Below are 22,498 nucleotides of genomic sequence, written 5' to 3' on the forward strand. Positions count from 1 at the left end.
ACCTTCTGCTTGACGCGAGTGCGTAAGTAAACTTTCTTTTTAACGAACTACGCTACCCACGGTAAGTTGAAATAGATTAAGAAATTTGTACAGCGTATTTTGAATGTTTCGTTGTGGTCTTTAGCAGTTCTTCATACCGAGCATGATCAATTGTCTTTCTAACCTTTAGGAGTAAGGCTAAGCAGTATTTCTTAGTTTCAAAGGCAGTTATGACTTTATTCAGTATTCTAGAAACGAGAAAACCAAAATGGTCTACAATAACAGTATAATGCCAACTATAAGGTTATAATGTATTGTACAATGAATGTAACCGGACGTCAACCAAATCCAAAAGGCACAGGTAAATAAATAATAAATAAATTGTAAGGATTTGTTCTACTCTAGCAGGTTTGTCTCTGCAAACAATTGTTTAGCGATTATTTCTTTTAGTCTGGTCAGGATAAATTCCTCTAAAATTTTGGATAATATTGGTAATAGCAATATTGGTGTGTTTGAGAAAAGTTTAAGTAGATTTGTGTTCGGTTTTGATACCCGATTGTTCTCTATTAATCAGAAATTAACAAAGTGGAAATAGAAGCTCGCAGACAGAGAAAGTGCGACTGCCGTAGATCGAGCAGCGGCGGGTTTCGAACGCGTGAAATGACTACAACGTCCCGAGCATACGACGAATTATCGCTAAACCAGGGAGGTGGCAATTGTACTTACATCGCACATCAATTCCCGTGACTTTATCGCTAACATTTGTCTTCGTGTTACTATTGTGGGACCGCAGTACTGGTTGCGCGGAGCGAGCGGATGGAATATAACAGATGAAAATACGTCAGACTTGGCCGGGAACCGGGTAAATTAGATTCGCGAGAGATCGATGCCCCCCCCCCTGATATTTTGCGCGCGACAGAACAGCACGGCCCGCTAAAAAATAACGAGACTGCAATTTTATTCGACTTCATATCCTGCTTCGACTGCTATTTCTACGTACCCGTCGCGTCGCCCGATTTCTGGTTGCCCTCCTCGCGAAACTGTATCCAGTAGACGTATGGTTACGTTAATTGAAGTGAAATGCTTGCTATCGGCTGTCCATTGCTGTCTATTGAGTTACTGAGAAATTTATATTCCTGTAAAAACGTGTCGATTTGACATATTTGCTTTGGATGATGTACTTCTATCTTAAAATATATGAATAAAATGTTGCTTCAATTTCCCTTCAAATATGTTTCAACTAGATAGTGGATTTTACGCGTTTACAGCAAAAACGAATAGAAGAAACACATCAGAAGAATGTTACTGTCACTTTATTTTCAATTTCTTAAAATTGCCGAAGAAAGAAATAACTCTGTTTGATTTTCGTTCCTCGAAATTCACGAAGACATTTTTTTTTAACCACGAATAGAAGTTGCATTAAATTAGAAGTTGTTCTGACAAACGAAACGATATGAAAAATTTGTTAGAGTAAGAGTCTTTCCAGAATAGGATTAAAAAATGACACATCAAAATGTATAATATTTTTTTAATAGATAGCAAAATGTACAGTATCTGCTATTGATATTCGGACACTCTTCAACAGACTTTTTTTTAAATTGGGTTAGAGGACTAGAATCTTTGTTGTGAAGTTAAAAAGATTAGTTTAGTAGATGGCGTGTAGAAGAAATTCCGAAAAAATTGCAACTGATTGGAGCCTCGGGGAATCTACCAAAGTGTTTATTATTTTCTTCTTTTCTCCAGACAGCGATGATACTGAATAATCAAATCCGTCAACGGCTCGTCCGTCGAAATATTTCTAATTATCCGACGGGTAGCTAAGAAGTTCCGTCGAGCAGTCCATTGTCACAGTAGGCGCAAGTTTTCGTAGCGGTAAACGATTTCAATGCCGTCTCAAAGCCCACGGGTGCATGCGACACGCAAAACAGACATCGCCGACCGCGGCCCCGTGTAGATTGTGTTTTCTTAAGCGTGTTAACGTCCCTCACAAAGGGAGTCACGCTGAAACCCGTATTAATCAAACGCATTGCGAGCCAACGTTGTCGAGCGGACACAAAGGACTAATTAAGATTTCTGGCCGGGCAGCGGTAGCTAAAAACTGAGAAAGGCGACCTTGCGCTCGTTATTTAGTGTTGATTTACGATTATTTTCAATGGGCCTCTCTATTATTTTCATCCTCTCCTCTCACCCTCTCTCTCTCTCTCTCTCTCTCTCCCTCTTTCTCTCTCTTTCTATTCTCCTCTGTCCGGCAAGACTCGCTCTCCGATTCGTTTTGCTCCGACCGGCAAGTGGCACGGCGCTCGCACTCGTATCGGATTTTACGCCGTGTCACTCGGCCCTCGTACCGAATTGCGACGCGTTAATCATTCCGCCACCCCGTAATCATCCGTCCTTTTAACTTACACTTCGACTCGTTCTTACAGAACTGCGACGATAACAACTTCCGTGTCCCCCGTTCCTCCAGGTGAGAGCGACCGAATCCAGGTGCTCCCTGCTCCATCCCGAATGTTTCCAGATAATTCGTGCTCACTGCTAACAAAAAGTTTCCGATTGAAATCGTGAACGGAGAAATCACTTTCTCGCTCGATAATAACAAGTAGACTGCGGATCTTCGTGCCAAGTAAAATTTTTACGCAAAAGATTGCAGTCACTTGGCAATTTCTTTGTCTCTTTAAAAATTTTAGTACGTCCAAAGCACGTCTCCCCCCTTCCCCCAAGCTTCCGTTACCTGCTATACATCAGTCTATTAGTTTAAATTTCACAGATGAATACTTATAAACAGAATTGAATGAGCTAGAAAGAAAGATTTTTGCAAATATCTCGGTAGCTTGTAATTTCCGTGAAAAATGAAAATCATATTCGTTTCCAGCGCTTCAGAACAAAAGGGAAAAGCTTTCGAGGGCAAAGTTCTTACCAACTAATGTTACGCTGGGCTGTAGTTCGTCTAGCAGAGGTTAAGAGCTCGTACATTACGAGTGTTAGCATTAATTGGTTCGCATAAACGACGTTCTACTGTACACATTTGCACAACCGTTCTAAAACAAGCTGACGTACGAATTTTCTTAAAGAATCTCAACGTTGGAGTCGCAGCCTCGTCAGCGCGCCGTGTACTGTTCCGCAGCATTAATCTCCGGCTCGACGCAAGCGCCACGAACCGAGATTTATCTCGCGTTGCTCGATCCTCGATCTCCGTCTAGGAGTACCGCGTAGTCGATCCGCGGAACGAAGAGGAAGGAAAAGCCGATCCGCAAACGGACCGATTCTGGTTCGAGGATTTTTCCGGCTGGGTCTCGGTCCGGCTTAACAGATCTCGGATAGACGATAGCGGCAATTAAAAGACTTTCCGCAGGTGGCCCGAGGGAGATCGACCTGGACCGTTGAACAGGTGACAACTTCATTCGCGAATGGAAAATACGGTTGAACGCGTTCTGCCGGAAGTTAGAAATCCGCAACAGATAATCGGCAATAAATAAGACGACTCGGTGACGCGGCTGCTTATCTGCCGCCCAGTCGGGTTTAATGACATTAGCAATCGCTTAGGAACCGGTAAGAATATCGTTCCGAGGTTGTAAACGATGACGTTAACGCGACTGAACGTGAACGCGCCGATAAAACAATATTTCACTGGAATCGCCTCGTGCGTGCACGCGCGCTCACGCGCACGCGCACATGCACGGAAAAACGAGGAAACACCGCGATAAGATTCGAAGATCTCGGCTCTATTAATCAAGGGCGGACGAGCAAAACGACCAGGAGGACTTTCTCGGACGAGAGACGCCCCCGTCCGCGTGCAGGAAACGATTCCGTTCCGTCGCTGAAACGTGGAAACGTCGTCTTACACCTAGGCAGCGTGACGTCGCCAATTATTCATCGCGTATGGTTGCGAGTAACAAATCGCCAGTCAAGTGGCAACACCGTCGGCAGCTTGCGCAAGCGGTCCGAGATGACAAGATCGGGAAACTGACGAGACGCAAAGGGGGGAGGTACGTTCGCGAGACAGAGACGCGGTGATCGCGAGGAGAACAGGGAGAGGACGAGGCGGACTCCTCCCACGTACGTCTAGATGCGCGTCACCAGAACGTAAATTTAGCACTAACGCATTATGCACGCTCGGGCTGCGTCGCATTGGGTGTACGATACCAGTAACAGTGGCTTCTGTTACCCCTGGCAAAACGTACACTGGGGTGCAAACTTAAAACTATAATTATATTCATTGCTTCCCCTGACACGCTCGCTAGTCACGTACACCCCCACTGAAAACTATGTAAACGCTTATCATTTGTATGAAATTTCTGAAGTATAAGTTATTTTAGTAACCCTCGTGTAGCCATCAGAGTACCCGGGTACCCACTTTTTACTGCGTTTCTTTCGATAATTTTTTAACGTTCCTCTACAAATATTACAAAACTGATCTGAGTGTGCAAAAATGTTAAACACTAAAGATTTTTAATTGTCTATACATTTTGATCGGCTACACAAGGGCTAAACGATTCTGCATTGTTATTTGAATTTATTCTAACAGTATAAGTGGAAAGCTTATTCAGCTTTATATTCTAATGCTGCATTATATTCTGATACATATAGACGGTTTCTTTTATAGACTTTCTTCTTTCATTTCACGACGAACTCATGGCTTCAGTATCGTCTGATGTCTCTTCAAGACTAATATAAACATTTAGGGTGGTGTAAAATTAATAGCCAGGACGCCTCAACTGAGTGATTATAAAAGCACGGGATGGGTATGTAGATGAGAAGAAGAAAGAATATAATTATTATTTATTATTATTGGTCAGATATCTAATGAATTGTTATTGAAATATGTTCTCTAATACTGTTCTCTAATGTACTAGATGTCAATATTGAGCAGTGTCCTGATCATCACAAACACAAATGAAGAATCCCAGTCATTGATCCTGCATTGCTAAGCTCTAACTAAATTATGTACAATGTCACTGATAGTATGAAATAAGGAGTAACACTATCCACTGGAGATCCATCACCAGTCGCCAGCCGCTCACGAACAGTCATCTCGATAGCGCCAAACATAACGAAGATGGGGCCAGGAGTCTGTCGCTAAGTGTCCGCGAGTCATTAGCCGGGCAAATGGCGTCACGGTAGCTGTAGCACGTGGTATGGGGTATTCCGGTCTTTCTCTCTTGCTCGCAGACAGGACAGACGTGTCATAATCAGCTGGCGGTGGAAACAGACGGAGAAACGCGCAGCCCATTAACCGAACAACATCGGCCACTGTTCCGCGACGGAAGCGTACAGTGGTCCAAAATCGTAAAAATCCGGACTAAATTCATAAATCTCTTAATTATACGTTTCTACTCACAAACAGGGCAATTTTTAGAGTTTTTTGAGATCATAAATTACCGATTGTGGTACCACCTTTTTATTAAGATCAGAAACCTCCCTTGATACCATTCTGGTAGGGGATGTTCCACGCTATGAAAGCAAGCTTTTGCCGGTTGATTTAGAATGTAATTTTAAGCAAATAAGTATATAGGGTCTCCCAAAAATATTGTAATTCCTTGAAAGAGGTGATTCCTGAGATCATTTTAAGTAATCTTTTCATTTACAAAAATGTCCTCCGCGGCTTTGCTAAGGAGCTATTAACGAAAGACACCGGACAATCAGGATGCAATGGACGGATTCCGGCTCGGCCAATGCCGACGTCACGCTTAGCGGGACCTGTCGCCGAGCCGGAATCCGATTGGTTCGTGTTTTTCGTTAATAACTTCTTAACAAAACCGCGGAGAACGACTCCGCAAAGGAAAAAGTTACTTGAAATGACCTCAGGAATCACCCTTTGGAAAAATTACAACATTTTTGGGACTCCCTGTATAAGCTCTCCTATATATTCATATACAGGGTGGCCCACATAACTCTGAACAGCTGAATATCTCGAAAACTATGCCATCGATTTTAAAGTTCTTAGTCTTAAATTGCATGGAACTGAAGAGCCTTTCTGACTACATAAACGTGAAGTTGCCTCCCTTCCCCTTTAACGGGGGAGGGGAGGTACCTTTGTAATTTTAAATGGAACCCCCTATAAAATGTTACATATTTAGATTCTACCGGAAAAAACAAGTCAATTTTGTCTGAAACATTTTTTTGTCAGATACTTCCATGATGAGATATAACAGTTTGAAGTTTCGAGTTGTGGGTACTTGAAGCGCTCGGAAATAGCGTTATGGAATTATACGCGCTTGAGTCCTTTGCTTATTCATGAAGAAACACAAACAATAATATTTACAATTCTTGAGTTTGACTCACTTATCTATGAAAACGTTTTCAGTTTAGAGCTGTTATTCAAGCAGTAACATTGTGATTATGGCTACTTTTGACACAGAAGTGAATATGTTATTAACGTTAGGTGAATGCCAAAAAAATTATCGGCGTGCAGCAGTGATGTTTTTTGAACGTTATGGGATCAAAAAATGTCATGCAACATTTCATAATTTAGAAAAGCGGATTCGCGAGCACGGTGAATTGTGTAAAAAAACTCGCAATAAACCTAAAGCTGTCTCTAATGAAAATAATAGTGCCAGTATTCTTGCTGCAATTACATTAAATCCTTATATTAGTCAACGTACACTTGCACAAACATCACATATTAGTCGTTCATCAATTCAACGAATTTTGAAACGGCAAAAGTATCATCCATATCACATGGTTTTATCACAAGAGCTTTCGATAGCAGATTACGATAAGATTTTGTGAGTGGCTGTAGGGTGTTGTGGAAAATGACTTTTTGTGCAAAATACTTTTTTCCGATGAGGCCACTTTTATGAATTCAGACAAATTGGATGCGATGTGTTCCCTTTCAACATCGATGGTCTTTAAATGTTTGGTGTGGCCTAATAGGAGATTTTGTGATTGGACCTTATTTTTTTCAAGAAACTGTAACATCTGCAAGTTATTGTGATTTCTTAAAAAATCATTTGCCTGCGCTTTTGGAAGATGTGCCACTGCACGTTAGAAGAGAAATGTGGTTCCAACAAGACGGCGCTCCTCCACATTTTGCAATCATCACCAGGCAATTTTTGAACGAAAAATTTGGGAACAAATGGATAAGTCGTAGGGGACCTCGTCAATGGCCTCCTCGATCCCCCGATCTAACACCATTAGATTTTTTCTTATGGGGATATGTAAAGGACAAAGGTATGTTTGAACCACCGACGACAAAAGAGGATATGAAACAAAGAATACGTGACGCTTGCGCTTCAGTGACTCCCGAAATGTTAAAAAATGTTAGACCAACTTTGATGTTTCGAGTAAATAAATGTTTACAAGCCCGTGGTGGTCATTTTGAACATTTAATTTAAAGTACATTTTATTTCTTCACGAATAAGCAAAGGACTCGAGCGCGTATAATTCCATAACGCTATTTCCGAGCGCTTCAAGTACCCACAACTCGAAACTTCAAACTGTTATATCTCATCATGGAAGTATCTGACAAAAAACTGTTTCAGACAAAATTGACTTGTTTTTTCCGGTAGAATCTAAATATGTAACATTTTATAGGGGGTTCCATTTAAAATTACAAAGGTATCTCCCCTCCCCCGTTAAAGGGGAAGGGAGGCAACTTCACGTTTATGTAGTCAGAAAGGCCCTTCAGTTCCATGCAATTTAAGACTAAGAACTTTAAAATCGATGGCATAGTTTTCGAGATATTGAGCTGTTCAGAGTTATGTGGGCCACCCTGTATATTAATAATAATATTAACATTATTTTATGTAATGAAACAGGCGTATGGTACTGATATCGCGACGAACAGATCAGCACCCTGTCGCGACGACGCGACGACGGGAAACGCCACCGTGAAGGTGGTTACGCTTCCATTACACGGTTTCGCGAAACTCATTCAGCCGTTTTCGAGCGGTTTCAATGAGATCGCCGCGGTCCGCGACGCTGATTCATGGAAACCGCTAACGAAAACGGTATTTATAGGCACCAAGGGACTGTCGTTTCGGTAGCGCGTCACCGGCCACGCGAATCATAATGGACAAATTATCTGTTGTTTAATTAGCATTATGTATCTCCGACGGGGGACAGCTGTTTCAATTATGACATTCGCGGCGGGCATTACGGCCGAGTGGCATCCCGGATTCCGCCGCGACGACTATTCGGGGGACGTGGTTGACATTCTTTCGTTGTTTCTATTAGATCGTTGGCGAATTCTGTTGCGTTATTCGTCTCGCGTGTTAATAAGATCAACATTAGGCGTACCGAGCAATAAAAGTCGGCGGCATGTGTCGTTTTACAGACATTACAAGCTGTACTTATTCCGATTTTTCGCAATTTTCATAATAACGCGTGCTCGAGTGAAGAAAAATTTACTAAATAATTTCCGCTGGAAGCATGTCTGTAATTCCTATATTTGCTGAATAAGACGCGCGAAACCGGTCATTTGGCTGGTGATGGTATGCTTACCGTTAAAATAATTTGTAGGAAGATGCCTGAGGCTTCAAAGCCAGGCAGAATCAGTACAAAAACAATAGAACAGTATTGTTCACGTCTTTAATACTTTGACTACCAAACTAGAAACCTCAAAAATTCCATAAATTCAAACTTAGTTATTTAATGAAATAAAAATTGAAAAAAATTTAATTATGATATTGAGTAGTCCTCCAACTTTCTTGCATTTTACAGATCCTAATAAAATTTGGTACAATCAATATATTAACGTAAAAATTAATTTTAAAACCTGGACAAATAATTCCGTCATTCACATATAGGTGACATGGCAGTCTACGTGTTAAAGAAATAACAGTACGGAGTTAATCCTCGCACACAAAATATGCAGGAACCAAAAATCAAAAAGGACAAAAGGGCTAAAAGGACAAAAATCAAGGAAATTATGTATACAAATGAATCTAAAAATTGAACAGTTGTTAAAAATAATTTTCTGTTGTCCCTGAGACGTCATTCGAGTCGCATAATGAGCTGCGTACGGCGCCGGTCGCGCGCAAAGGGTCGAATAATCGTTATCAATCTAGTAATCAGAAACACGGGCAAAAAAGGGGGGCGTCACCTTAATCCGACACTTGAAACACAGACGCGCGTACGGAATATCTGATCCTCGGCTGACAGAGACGTTCTTTCTTTTTTTATTTTCCCGTGACAGGTTTCGTGCTCCCACGCAAACATCAGGCACACACCGTTCTCGTGGCGATCAGTTATCTCCACGGACAGAACACGAGCGTCCCAGAGGCGAAGGACAAAATCGTCGAGAGACAGACGAGCGACAGGTGGCGTTCCCTCCTGGTGGACAGACCGGAAGCTTTCCCTTGGCGCGGCTAGCCGACGACGATGGAAGTGGGATTTTCGCGTGCTTGCACCTTCTGCACCGTGCGTTCGACGTCCGGCTACCGATCGCTGACAGGTTTGCGGTTCTCCTTATAACAGCAGCGAACCGAACACTGGCGAAACCACCGGTCGCACAGCGAAACGAAACGATCTGACAACGATTAAACGTCGATTTCCGTAACATTGTAAATTAGAAAGATATCGATGTTAACTGAGAGAGAGAGAGAGAGAGAGAGAGTTAATTGCAACGTAATTATTGGTAAGCTCCATTTTTTAATATTTCCTTCCGTTTTCTTGTGACCGATTCTTAGAGTCTTACGATTCCATAATTTGATTTCATGGAAATTGTATTTAACAAACTCTATCAGAAAGTCTATCAACAGTCAACAATTGAAAAACGATTTATTTCAAAGGCTATATCAATAAAAGTGAAAATAGTGGATGATTCTATCCAAAACTTCTATCTAAATATTCTATCCACCAAGGCTTCGTAACAACTCGTGAAAGTAGCGATTCTATATCAATAACAATCACAGTGACGATGAATACGTTCAGCTAGTAAACGCGCAAGCAAAATGTGGCTACAAATTACCCGTGAAAGGATGTTTAACTTGGAAGAGGAAGACACCGATTGCTCTAGTTCTATTATAAATGTGTTCCTGCGAACTGGAAGCGTACAGGTTGCCGATCATTAAAACATTAGGTGCGCGTAGCTGCACGATAATTTTCGAGGCACGAGGTAATTTAAGTTACATACCATCGTCGCCGGCAAAGTTGGTCCGATAACGTTACCTTGTGTTCACAGTATGCGTACATGTATATCGAAAGTATGTAACTTTAATCACTTACGTCATTAAAATGACCGGGCAACCACACCTAATAATTTCCATACATATTATCGGGCGGGGAGAAATGCGTACTGCCATCCCGTACGAAAGTTTATTATAATCGAAGTCGGTCGATCGGGCTGATTCCCTAATTAGCCTGAGGAACAACGTTTCAATACCGCTATTTTGTTCGCGTAGCCAGCCAATTCGGTTCTCGGCAGGTGCTACCATGTTGCGTTCGCCCGCAGGTGAGCCGAAAGAGATGAGACCGCAAGAATGATCTCTGTCTCGGACACCGAACGAATTTATTACCGGACACAGAGAAATTCGCGGAACTCGGCGAAACGCGAGCCCGATTTTTGATGTAGTGCGCGTAATTACGCGTGTCCTTGCACGGGAACGAATAAGGGTGCTAATTCATACGGCCCCGTAATCCCGCTAATTTGAAAATATGTGCGGCTTAATGTATGGACACTTGTTAAGACACCATAAATCAGTCCGCGAATATGAAATACGCGCCACTTTGCGTGAGGATCGATTGGTCGAACGTCGGGCTACTTCGACGCGGATGGTGCACCGTTTGTACGAATAATTATTAATTATTAATTACACACCGCCTCGCGGCAGCTGAGGCGCGCGCGAGTTACAAGCGTACGATCGAAGTTTCTGCAATGACAATTATTGAAAGGCGGGGTGAATTGCCGTAGGGCAATACATAACACATGACTAACGTGAAATATCGTGATATTAACTTCGTTTAATTTTGCTAACCAATTGGAAGAGGAACAAATTTTTCTGATCGATTTTATTGTGAACATTTTTTTGCAAAGTGTCCAAACCGTTGTTATATTGTACCGTTAACTACTACCAGTCGAAAAAGCGTGAATTTTCCTACAAACCCGTAACATTTTAAGTTTTTATAGAAACATTGCAAATAGATAAATTATCTGCGCGACATACATGTTTCCTGTTAGGGTAACTCACCCCATAGTGAAAGCAACAGATCGAGAAGCGATTAGGTAACCACATATTGAAATACTAGAATGTACTCACCGCAATTAACAAGCCTATTAGGTGAATGTCGCCTCGAAGACGAGGATATTTAATACCTAAACGTTCGTGCTTAAAATTATTATGGCGGGATAACCCGTCGGACTTGTTCAACTTTATTCCCGCAAAACCGCGGTTTCAGTTAACTTTGTCGCGGTCGGTCAACAATTTTATTAACACCTAAGGCGATATCGGATTACCCATAAATTAAACGAGCGTCGATAATTCCCGCCGTTCGGAATAAAGAACGGCGCTAATTGCGAAATCGAGACTACCGTTGACGTTATAGCTACTCATTAGCTTAATGGTCGGCTGCGACAATGTGGTACGTCCATTTCCAGCGACAGGATTCCATTGGTCCGCTTCGATACCGTATTCAGGCAACATGTTCCGTCGCGATGCTAATCTAGACAAAAATAGTCGGACGTCGGCCATCAAACCATTTCATTTCAATTCATATGTAACTGTGTTGTGGCCGCATGCATGCATCAGCCATTACTTCCTAGGACGGTATCGAATCTTTCCTTCTCTTTTATTATTCCTGGCATCCTTCCTAGGTATTCTTTCTTATTTTGTGTTAGAGATAGCATCCGCGGCTGATCCTTAGATTATGTACCACTATATAACAGTATACACCATCAGGCATACAACATACCGAAGATAACGACAAAGTATCTCGAGCGAACGGTGCCAGCGAAATTGTATCGAAAATATGCCCGGATGCGCAAATTGTGGCGGTGATAATGCGATAGAATAGACCTGGAAATACAAAAATAGATGGTATAATTTATGCAGAAGAAATTATTGAAAAGATTAGTGATTTTTAAAAATTTATGTAATGAGTAGACTACGGATGTTTATGCAATTTTCAATTTTTGTAGGCAAATTTTAGAAAGGCGGAGAAAAATAAAAATCGTACCAAATTCTGTGGAATTTTATATTATAGCATTTTTGGAAAATTTTCAGAAGCCATAAATGCATCAAGATCCGCAGTCTAAGTAATGAGACTGCTTTGAAAAATGGAGGAAGAAATGGGGATTAATGACATGCGAATTAAATTAACACGTTCGTTCGACTGCTAGTAAAAAAATATGTTCCAGTTATAAGAATTTGGATGCAAGTCACTACGGAACTAATGAACTCATTGTAAAACTGTCATATGCTGCGGATCTTTAGGAAAAACTAAAACTTTCAGTCAATTGTAGAGAACAGAAATTAAATAAAAATTCTTCTTTTGATAATTCTAATAAGTCAAAAATAATGTAATAAGGTGCTCCAGTTCCTTCGACATCTTCACAGTTTCGTATTTCTTCTATTCATTTTTACCATACATGAATAAAATCAAATGATTACACCGCGGAAAAAAATATTTTATAAATTAATTGTAACAAACAGGAGTTGAATAAAAACGTATTCCTTCCTTCTTTCAATCATTTTAATGAATCGAAGATGATGTAACAATATTTTTAAATTCTTCTACCATCTGTACAGTTTAATATCTTCACTACCCATTTTCATCAAGAATGCATAAAACTGGCAGTCTCCTTCTATTCAGAGAACATTGCAGGCGATCCTCGCCCATGTTCTACTCGAGTGAATGGTGAGGGAGAGCTTTCCGTAGGAGACACTAATCAACGAGTGATACATTGCGGACAATATTAGCGATACAGTCGTTAATGGTTGTCACGCTGCCAGACGCGCGTCAGCATCATTCGTCGAGCTTCCTCGCCGGACGCTTTTCAGCGATGAAGGAGTCGTGCGAGGGAACCGGGAGACAACATAAAAACGACAGAAACAGATTTATCGATGCAGACAGTGCCCACACTGTAGTGGATATACAATATTTAGGGAGTGTGCGTCACATAGTTTCTGTAAATGTTATCTCCTCGTGCATTCCTCAAACGCGTCGCAATAAGAAAGGACGCGCGGATAATCAGTGAAAGCTTCGCGGGCTTCTCGATTGCGCAAACGAACAACTGATCGAAAACGAAAGAGACAATGAGTCATCAACCATAGCTCCCGCTACCAAATCGGGACACTCGTATCCTCCGTGCCCATCAACCCATGCTTTCACTGTGTACAATAACTATTACCGCACATAACAACACGAATACTGATACCAATTACTGGACAGCTTTTCTGTCCTTCCAGACAAAACGTTACCGAAAGTATAAATTGACGTGTCTTTTAACTTCAATTTTACGTATACCACTTTCCGCTAAATTAAATTAGAGCACAGGTTTCATTTCGTCCGAAAACAAAGCGAATAAAGAATTCGAAAGCAGAAAGACTAAAATTCGATGAAAACCTCGAGGCGGAATACAAAGCCAACGAGATTCAAATTTGATTGAATGTCCACGATACACCGACTGTCCACAATACAGCTGCCAAGACAGTCGCGCGAGGGTGAGCACAATCGCGCGGTTGAATCATCCTCGAGCAGTGAAGATAGTCTCTCCTCCTACGCCTCCCACGTCAAAGTCGATAAAGAAACGCGGCTCAGGCTAATTGTTACGATGATGGATCGCCGGAGAGGAACACCGCATTCCCCTCCGCCGAGGGACGATGAAATATGTTCCGTGGTTGTTCGCGATAGGAATGCCATCGGGCCCCACTGTCTCTTGCGCAGAAGAAGCCGGTAAACCCGTTTCTCATTAGATAACAGATAATCGTCGCCGGTTTTCCCACTTTGCGATCGACCTGTTGTCGGACGATTAAAACCGACGACAATGAAGACGTCGACCGTGGAGAAATTGATCAGAGATCGCCGCTCTCTTCGACGGGATCCTCTTCGATCTTCGGGCCCCGGCAGTGTGACGGTTGTCGCGATAGTATAACGACATCGACACTGATGCCCCCATAAACGCCTTGTAAAACGCTCAGGCGCTGAACGGCGACAATTTATACGAACGGTACCCGGATCGCCGCGTTCGAGAGATCGAACGGGAACGTGGACTTATCGCGCGACATCGCGTCACCGCGGCCGGCCGCAAATCTCCCGCGGACGACAGGGGCCCGTGGTCGATCATCGTCCCTCTCGATCTCCTCGATCCCGGCTAGAGGAGCGGCCACGAGATTCCACGAACAGCAGAGGGTTCGAGTCACCGATGGACCGAGGTCACTCGAGCTTCTTGGCCACTCACGGGGTACATCCCGCGGCAGCGGGGATAGCTCTGGGACTTTTATAGGCTAGGCATTTGGGACAAATATACAGTAAACACTGTAGCCTGATTCGCTTAAGGAAACAAATGAATCTTCGGAGCATGATTGGAATAGACGAGTGTCCTGTTGAATACTCGCGTGATCCAGGCACCTCCCGTTTAGCTTAGGTGGGCGTGAGGTTTTAGTGGGTAGTCTTCAGGGGGTTCCCCCTGGAGATAGTCCCACAAAATCCCGGCTCTCCCCAGGGAGCCAGGGTATGCGAAAAGCATTTCCTCACGATAAAAAAAAAAGAGTTAAGGTGACGATGTTCCTCCGGAATCTATAATGCCTATTACGGTAGCGTTAAGAACAGGGTCTCAGAGCAGAGTAAGACGCGTATTGAATTGATTTAATAAGTCCTAACCCCCATTAAAATGTATGAGAAATTTCAATATTCTATTCACGTTCCCTATAAACTATCGGACACTTACGCTTTGACAAACGGTATTCTGCACTACGGCCGAGTTTTTGCGACAATAAAGAATCTTGGCAGGAAGCATTGACGCGCGAGTTGGCGCTATCTATCGGAGCAATATTCCACGAGAGGAGCGACCCTTCTCCCGGAGAGAAGCGGCGCGCGGTGCTCGCTGGCTATTAATTCGTCGAAGGACAATGGAGATATCATTCCGCGGCAGGGGATCTCGCGGGGAGCAATAATAATTTATTAACGTCCCACGTAATGCGACGCGTTATCTCGCGTCCGCCCACGCGTTCGGCTACCTCTGCAAGAGAGCTCCGCGACTAGCAACCCCGTGGACGGCTCGCGCTGGCCAAGCGGTCACCCGACACGCCGGACGGCAGCCGATCGTGTCAGCCGCAATTGTCATTTATCGTTCCGAGGATTTACGGTTCCGTTTACACCAGCGCCGATACCGGGACCGTCCCCGAGTTTCGAGCGATTCATCAGCAACCGATCGCTCGTATATCCTCGCCGACGACAGCGCAGCACCGCTCGTACGCGGTGAGCAAGTACCACCTTTTACCGGGACCGCGTATCTCCGGTTGCGTCGCGAGCGCACCTACAGCACCCTGCACCGAGGACACGGGCCACAGCCCTAAGGAGAACACCGCCCTTCCGACACACGACAACCGGGCACGGTCCTTCCGAGGTGCTCCTTCCTTTTTTCTTTTTTTTTTCTTTACTTTTTTCTCTTTTTTTATTTTGTGAAATTCTTCTTTGGGACCGGGGACCTCTTTGCCAATCGCTCGCGCGATCGAGAGCAGCCGGATGGGGATCAGGATGTCGAATGGATGATTCTTCCTGGTTATTTCAGTTCTTCCGGTCGATACGGATGTTCTTGATGATCGAGCACATCTGGGAACCTCGTTCTGTAAATGAGATGTATCCATGAATGTTTAACCTGTTCGCTACCACCATTTGTCCCGCTGCTTATTTATAATGGCAAAATGTTTTACTAGATGCAACGTACCACATTTGAGTTTGTCAAAACAGTTTAGCAGAGGAAAGTCGTGAATCCTCTGAATGTATTATGCTGTGCAGTATGCCTTGGAACGACAAAGGGTGTGAAATTATTATAACTATCTTATTCTGCCATTTTCTATTCTAGTCACCGTACCATTTGTAGCACTTCTCTATTGTCGTGTTGTAATTCGATTCATTTGTGCCAAATATGAGATTATAAGTAAAACGTAATTGATCAAATTAAAGTGTGAATGGATATCTACCGAGAATCTTCTGAATAACTATTTTGAATAGAGATATGGAAAACAATTTGTATAAAAATGCATTCACGGGACACGGTCGAATGAATTCCCTGATTCGAGCACATATTACAATCAAATTCGCGTAAAATCGAAATGAATTCAGTCGTGTCACATTTAGAATCCAACACCTACCAATCACTTTACGCACTCGACGTTAAAGTACACTGTCGAGAGATTTCAGTATAATTTTGTTCGCCGATAAATTCATCGGCTGAAAAAATAAGATAGAACTACATTAAATTTCGATTTTTACGGTCCATTTGCGAGAAAAAATAATATACGGCTGGAAACAAGTTGGTTGCGTTTGTTGTAGATTCGCCACGCGAGAGCCTATCGAAATCGCTGACTAGTCAGCCGTGTCCTCCCCTCGTAAGTATAGCCTAAGAGTGGCAAGCAGGTTTTATATAACTGTATCCTTGCTGAATATATCACATAGAACGCAAGCGTATACAGGCATGATATTGAGCTAATTCACAAGTCTTGTGCAACAATTACGTTACGTCACGCACGATGAACGGAGGAGGTTCGTTAAAAGAGAGAACTTCAGAGTCGAATAGCATTCTTAGCTGGTTGAAAAATGCGGCTTTCATGCGCGCACGCGTGTCCAATATTTTTCGCCGGAAAAATCGCGACGAGGCATCAATCGTCCGTCGATAATGGGACGGACTATTAACAGAAGAATGTTAATTCCATCAAGAACGAAATCCCGACGGAACGGTGTGCGTTACCGTGAACGGACCCTTTGTACGGTGGCACTCGTTGCCGGCGAGCAAGCCAGTGGAAAGCAACAGGTTGACAGTTCCCCGTGACACGGTAATTAAGGCCTGCTGGTTGACTCCGGCGATCGCGAGATCGAACCTTGCAATCATGTTGTAATTACCGCAAAAGCGATAGAAATATCCGGCCTCCGCAAGGGGATGAGTCTCCTTATTTCCGCCGGAGTGGTTGCCTTTTTGCTGACACCTATTGCGCCTTAAGCGCGAACGAATTATCCCAATACAACCGTATCAAGGATGAAGCGACAAAAAAGAATGTCAATTATCATAAGTCCTGTGCAATCAGATCCGGAGCAGGTATTCATCTTCGAGTCAGCACTGATTACATAAAACGCGACCGGAGGAATCGCGGATGGCTCGAGCCTCGCCCGAACGACTCCGGGCCAATTTCGACCCTTTATGTGCTCATTCTGGCAAAAACTAACAGTAAAGATAATGAAAGGGAGCTTGCAAAGGGAAATGATAATGCCCGATCGTCGAGTAAGTCTTCTCGTTCTCTTACTGTATTTCTTATTGCGAAACGAAGTGTAGAACAGATTCTCTATTTAATTAGCCCTCGTATTCTGCTCGTGTAATGGCTGAATGCGTGCACTCTTTTTTTTTTAATTGTAACGAGATTGAACAGGAAATCGTGAAAGACCGATCATTTGTATAGGTAGATGCCTTTGTAGAATTTATTGCTAAAAAATTTATCTGGAAGTTTTCCTTTTTCCTATTATTTAAGACCTCGATACCTAATCTACTTCTCCGAGGAAAAGACTGTTAGTATTGTTCTTTTGATTCCGTTGCAAATTCAGTGCCACTATACAGAATATTTATACGGAGCCAACAAAATATTGGTTACACTTCGTCCAAGATAGAATCTAATAAACAATCGTCCGATTTGTAATCGCTACATCAATTGCAAGATACATGCACCGAATGAAATTTATTTCTCTCTTTAACCTGACAACGGAGTCAGGGTCTATTTTGACCCAGAGTATTAAAACTTTCGCTTAACTATTCAATTTCTAACCATTGGATTGAATGAGTAAAATGTTATATTGAGAAGAACAGAGAAACTAATGGGCAAGAAACATCTTTAAAAATATGTAGTAGAAAATTGACAAATAATCTTAAATTACACGAACCTGTTCTCGTCGAAAATGCATAAAATCCAGTAATTAGCATTTCCAAAGTCGAGGAAGCTTTGTTAGCTTGCAATGCAACAGAAAGCAATCGATTCAAACAAAATGCGACAAGAATAGCTTACTATGGAATAGCAGAGCTACGAAAATTTGTATCTGGGTCCAAATAGACCCAGACTCCATTATCCAGTCACTAGGTCGACCTGATCCGCTGCAGGGGAGTAGAACACGGGAGAAATCGAGACTCGCTCGACTCGGCGATAAACTAAAGGAATTCTGACGAGCACGTCGGCGAGCGTGCAGCGATACGATTTCGAGAAATAAACCCGAGAGAGACGGGGAGACCTCCGGGGCCAACTTTCCTGAGATTCTTACGTCCGGTTATGTCGTAATTGTTTAATTCCCGGAGAGGCTGTAGCGGGTCAGATGAAAGGCGACAGATAGGGCTTCCACGACGCGGGAACAGGCCTCGGAAATGCACGTAGGCAGACGTCTCATTAACGAAGCGTGACCAGGTAACAGCGACTGGTTACGAGTGCGCATTTACACGTGGCAACGTGTTACACGGATATTATGGTAACTCTTATCTATAGCTGGCATGTGGTCGGAGAATCTTCGGAGACCGTGCACTGTCCGGCGTAGATTCGCGGAAACGTTGTTCTCGTAAACGTCACCTCGCAAACGAATTGTCGAGCTTGTTCAACGAGTACCACCGCGACATTATGTGGGGAAGCTGAAAAAATACTCGCCGAGATTACTGAACCAGCAACTCGCTAATTAAAGACCTCGGACGGTCTTCGAAAATTCACCGACTTCTTCATATTTATTCTATTCTTCTTAGTAAAATTTCGTCGGTAGTACTCGTTCTAAATGTTAAATCGTAGACAGGCTGAGAATCTTGTACGCAAAATAAACATAGTCTAAGTCGATTGCAATAAACAGAAGTAAAATGGCAATTCGGTAATGTCCTCAAATTCTTCTAAGGTTTTCACAATTTTATGTTTTTGACCCGGTGTAGTAATTCATTCAGTGCTTTAACAAATTCATTCGTCTTATCTGCACCAAATTTTAGGCAAACACAAATAATTCTTCTTCTTAAAATGGTCGAAAAGAGACTTGTAGACCCTGCAGTTGTTGCACTGTGTTGTTTAAGAACCAGTGCAATTTCTTACGGTGTTATACGAATTTTCGTGTAATTTAAGTACTGTGTTTTTCGCATGTTTTTTTTTTTTTGTGAAGAGCATATAAGGGTTAAAAGAAATTCATCGAAAACGAGCGACGAATTCCTCGAAATCCTTGACCTTTTAGATTTTTATTAAATAAATTTACTCCGTTACAAATCCGGAGGAATTGAAAAAAGGTAAAGCTTCCCCGCAAATCACGGATTGCTCACGCTATGAAATTCCACGGGCCGATTGTACTCATAGCAGCGCGCGTGCTCGAGACAACGGTCCATTTTAGACCGTGCATTTACAGCTTGATAATTTGCACCTTGTAGGTCCGCTGAACACTGGCCGCGTGTAATATAGACACACGCTCATCGAACAATCGTTTCGCACATGTCACTGGTACTCGGCGAGCAACACGCAAGGAAAATAAAGATATTGACTCTCCGGACAGCTTCATCTTGCATCGGCCAACAAGAGAAACCTGTATACCGATGGCCTCGATGGAAACATCAGGATGCGGAGGACCGTCAGAAAATAATTTGGCGCGTGCCATAAATAATTTCGTGCAGTCTCTTTGCAGCCTGGAGCAGCACGGAGGTATCAGGATCCGAGGGGGGCGAATGGAAGGCTTCTTAGAAGCCCGGGTACAACGTCCTAGCGGGAAACGTTTGAGGCCCACGCTCGAAGGCGGTGGATCCAGTACCACGAAGAGCACCATGACCTAGAACCATGAATCACATCACGGCCGAGAAACTTCAAGATCTTCTCGGGTACCTCGGGGAACAACAACCGTCTCTTATCCAGTGATGATCTTCGTACGCCAGGTTTCAAGAAGCGTAGTGGCCCCAGCCTCGGGACCAGCCATAACACCTGATTTTTCTTATCTGAAGAATTAAGAACAGGCCGATGATGAGGCCCGCGTCGGAATACGCTCCGTGGAAGTGATACCCTTCGGCGCGGAGCAAAGAGGCCGACCAGGACCGGCGAGGGTGTTAAAATCCTCGTTATGGGGAGTGCAAAGGGCCGTGAGTAAGTTCAACGACCAACCGGATTCATGATCCCATTCCGGATCGTCGTATCAGATTCTCGGAACGCTCGTTCCCCCCTTCATCCGCGACCGTCAACGACGATTACCGTCGCCATGAAAATCTGTTAGAAATTCGACCTTTTCTCACGCTCGTAGCGACGACACGGCGACATTTCCACCTGTGATAAATACCAGGTGAGTTACACGGGTTCACGCTGAAACGGGTGGACGAACTTTGGTAACGCTCCTCCTCGGCACGAGGAACGATCTCGAGGAGCACCGGCCAGAAAACTCTTCTCTTCCGGAATGCGCGCGTTTGTTCCGCAAAATTAACTCTCGTCTTGACAGTCGAGGTCAAAGGGTTTTATTCGGATAGTGGTCTGTGTGCATTCTTCACTGAACGCCGGGAACGAATTGCTTTCGGGCAACTGTTTCTTTAGAAATTGGCGATCGAGTTTCGTTATCAGTTATTTGGTTCTTGTTCGTACGATCGTTGTGTTTATCAAGTGTACTATCACGATGACGTTTAGGTTGAAGTTTTTCGAATTCGATTCTCTTTATTATTACATTCGTGCTAACTGTGCGTACATTCTTCTAAATTTTCATACGCACTGGTATCTTTGTACAACTAAGGTTTAGCCCTTTGCACTCGGCACTATTTTCAATGTAAAATTAAATTTTTCTTCCGTCTTACAATATTTTCAATTTATTCAAACGAAACTGATCCGATTTCTACATATAGTATTTGAATGTTTAGTAATCTATTAAATACAAATATTGTAATGTAACAAATATTTTGTAATATTTTTTGTAATTTCTTTGAAATAATGCCACAACAATTTCTGGTGGTGCTTCAGAGTCACCATTCGAGTGCTAAGGGTTAAATTAACCCTTTTCACGCGCTATTTTAACCCTTAGCACTCGAATGGTGACTGTAAGGCGCCATTAAAAATTGCTGTATCATTATTCAAAATATTTTTTACATTATTGAAGTCTGTATTTAATAAATTACTAAACATTTCAGTATTGTACGAGTAAATTGCACCATTTTCGTATGTATAACATGAAAAAAAATATATAGAAGGGAAATATTCTAGGTCGGAAGAAATGTTTCGTTTTGGAGTTAAAATAGCTTCGAGCACAAAGGGTTAATTCTAAAACTAAGTTTTTCCTCCGTCTTAGAATATTTTCCTTTTACTCATACGAAACTCATCTGATTTCCACATATAATATTTAAAAATTTTGTAATATTTTTTGTAATTTCTTGGAAATAATGCCACAACAATTTTTAGTAGCGCTTCAGAGTCATCACTCGAGTGCTAAGGGTTCATTAATTTATGTCAGTGCTCATGCCAAAAATCTTGCACTGATCGAAACAATCCGAATATAAATTTTCGAAAGAAATTTTGTGTTACGCGAACGCGTCCGCGGCTAGACTTTTTCGAAGTCGACGAAGGGCGTAAATCTCCGTCCGAATTTCATTCGTTGTCGCGAATCGCGTTGGATCCTGTCACTGGTTATAGGGATAGGGCTGATAGGGTGTTTGACGTAAAACAGAATGATTCGATTAACAGAATATAATTTCAAACTTCAGCAAGATATAATGTACAATGGTACAGTCGCGGTATGGTTGACAATGTGAACGGTGGACGCGCGTGGTCTTGTCCTTTTTGAAGGACGCATATTTATACGAACGTTAGTCTTCGCCGGACAGCCAATAAGCGTGATTTTACGTTTTGATTGGCAGCCTGATTGACAATGAGGTTTTTCCAGATGGGATGAAAAAATGACCTGGACCATACTCATAAAACTTTGACTCCAGGTATCTCGGAATTTTCTCGATCGGTAGGGTCTCCTATTTGCAATTATTGGGAGCTATGAAGTGTCTGAGATTTTTGCCTGTAATAAACGGATTGCATCTATAAACTAATGAACTTTGAATTTCGATTGCGGCGCGCGGCAATGAGGTTCTCGTTGGTTTTTTCCGTTACATTGGGTGCGTAACATTTTGAAACAGACTTCATTTGTCGCAGATTCGAAATAAATCGTATCGTGATCAGGTAGAAGATCGAGTACCAAAATGTGAAAACCGAATCGTCAGGGGACAGTTCTGCGCGATCAGGCTCGGAAGTATCAACGGTCCCGCGAGATTGATAGGACGCGTGGCGTGACGAAATCTTGATAGCGTGTAAATTGATTCCTTAATTACCCGCGAACTGCACGTGGAGTCTGGAACAGTTTTAGATGGAGTTAATCGATACAGTTGGTCTAAGGAAGTTCGCCGGTTCGATGATCACCGATG

At 42.8% G+C, this 22,498-nt stretch overlaps 1 long non-coding RNA gene across 1 annotated transcript in view; it reads right to left on the reverse strand.

Annotated features, from left to right (window-relative positions):
* Nucleotides 1-14,681: 14,681 nt before the first annotated feature.
* Nucleotides 14,682-22,498, reverse strand: part of LOC143356914 (uncharacterized) — a 167,971-nt gene continuing 160,154 nt past the window's right edge. Inside the window, exon 3 of the long non-coding RNA XR_013082746.1 lies at nucleotides 14,682-15,701. This is a non-coding gene — a long non-coding RNA (uncharacterized LOC143356914). The remainder of the gene's footprint in view (nucleotides 15,702-22,498) is intronic.

Source organism: Halictus rubicundus, chromosome 9, assembly GCF_050948215.1.
Source record: "Halictus rubicundus isolate RS-2024b chromosome 9, iyHalRubi1_principal, whole genome shotgun sequence".
NCBI lineage: Eukaryota > Metazoa > Arthropoda > Insecta > Hymenoptera > Halictidae > Halictus > Halictus rubicundus.